Below are 2224 nucleotides of genomic sequence, written 5' to 3' on the forward strand. Positions count from 1 at the left end.
AATTTGGCATCAGAGGTGCATGCTCTCTATCTTCTCTGATATGGTAGAGAAATTTCTGGAAGTCTTCATGGATGACTTTTCAGTATTTGGAGACTCATTCAGCTCCTGCCTTGACCATTTAACACTTGTTCTGAAAAGATGCCAAGAGACCAACCTAGTTTTAAAATGGGAAAAATGTCACTTTATGGTGACTGAAGGAATTGTCCTTGGGCATAAAATTTCAAACAAGGGGATAGAGGTGGATCAAGCTAAAGTGGAAGTAATTGAAAAATTACCACCACCTGTTAATGTTAAGGCAATCAAAAGCTTTCTGGGGCATGCAGGATTCTACAGGAGGTTTATAAAGGATTTTTCAAAAATTGCAAAACCTCTGAGCAATCTGCTAGCTGCTTACACACCATTTGTGTTTGACACAGAGTGTCTGCAAGCGTTTGAAGCTCTGAAAGCTAAGCTGGTCACAGCACCAGTTATTTTTGCACCAGACTGGACATTACCATTTGAACTAATGTGTAATGCTAATGACCATGCCATTGGTGCAGTACTGGGGCAGAGGCATGACAAGCTTCTGCATGTCATTTATTATGCTAGCCGTGTTTTAAATGATGCCCAGAAAAATTACACAACCACAGAAAAAGAATTGCTTGCAGTGGTTTATGCCATTGACAAGTTTAGATCACACTTAGTAGGATCAAAAGTGATTGTGTACACTGACCATGCTGCTCTTAAATATCTACTCACAAAGCAGGATTCAAAACCCAGGCTCATAAGATGGGTGTTGCTTCTGCAAGAGTTTGATATAGAAATAAGAGACAGAAAAGGGACAGAGAACCAAGTGGCTGATCATCTGTCCCGGATAGAACCAGTAGAAGGGGAGTTTCCCCCCTCTATTGAGATCTCTGAGACCTTCCCGGATGAGCATTTGTTTGCCATTCAGGAAACACCATGGTTTGCAGATATTGCAAACTATAAAGCTACAAGGTTTATACCCAAGGAGTACAGCAGGCAACAAAAGAAAAAATTAATTACTGATGCAAAGTACTACTTGTGGGATGAACCCTATCTCTTTAAGAGATGTGCAGACGGAATAATCCGTAGGTGTGTGCCTAGAGAAGAAGCACAGAGGATCTTATGGCATTGCCATGGATCACAATATGGAGGCCATTTCGGAGGTGAGCGAACAGCCACCAAGGTCCTCCAATGTGGCTTCTACTGGCCTACACTCTATAGAGATTCCTGAGATTTTGAACGTAACTGTGACAGTTGCCAAAGAGCTGGTAATCTACCTCACGGTTATGCCATGCCTCAACAGGGAATCTTGGAGATTGAGTTATTTGATGTATGGGGAATTGACTTCATGGGACCTTTCCCACCATCATACTCAAACACTTATATTCTGGTGGCAGCCGACTATGTATCAAAATGGGTAGAGGCTGTTGCCACACCCACCAATGATACTAAAACAGTGCTAAAGTTCCTCCAGAAACATATCTTCAGCAGGTTTGGTGTCCCTAGAGTACTAATCAGTGATGGGGGCACTCACTTCTGCAACAAACAGCTTTACTCTGCCATGGTCCGGTATGGGATTCGCCACAAGGTGGCGACTCCATATCATCCACAGATAAATGGGCAAGCTGAAGTTTCTAACAAAGAACTAAAAAGAATCCTGGAACGGACTGTAAGTACCCGTAGAAAGGATTGGGCAAGAAGCTTGGATGATGCTCTGTGGGCTTACAGAACAGCATTCAAGATTCCTATAGGGACCTCTCTATACCAACTTGTGTATGGTAAGGCCTGTCATCTGCCCGTGGAACTGGAACATAAGGCCTACTGGGTAACCAGATTCCTAAACTTTGATGCCAAATTAGCTGGAGAAAAAAGATTGCTCCAGCTGAATGAGCTAGAGGAATTCAGATTCACTGCTTTCGAAAATGCCAAGCTTTATAAAGAGAAATAAAAAAGGTGGCATGACAGAAAGTTGTCATCTAGAGTCTTTGAACTAGGACAAAAAGTTCTGTTGTTTAACTCTAGGCTCAGGCTATTCTCCGAGAAACTGAAATCCTGGTGGAGGGGACCATATATGATTACAAGTGTATCACCATATGGTTTTGTGGAGCTTCAAGACATTGATTCTGATAAGAAGTTCATTGTTAATGGACAGAGAATCAAGCACTATCTTGAAGGCAATGTTGAGCAAGAGTGCTCAAGGCTGAGGCTAGATTAAAAG

This window comes from Arachis ipaensis, chromosome B09, assembly GCF_000816755.2.
Source record: "Arachis ipaensis cultivar K30076 chromosome B09, Araip1.1, whole genome shotgun sequence".
Lineage (NCBI taxonomy): Eukaryota > Viridiplantae > Streptophyta > Magnoliopsida > Fabales > Fabaceae > Arachis > Arachis ipaensis.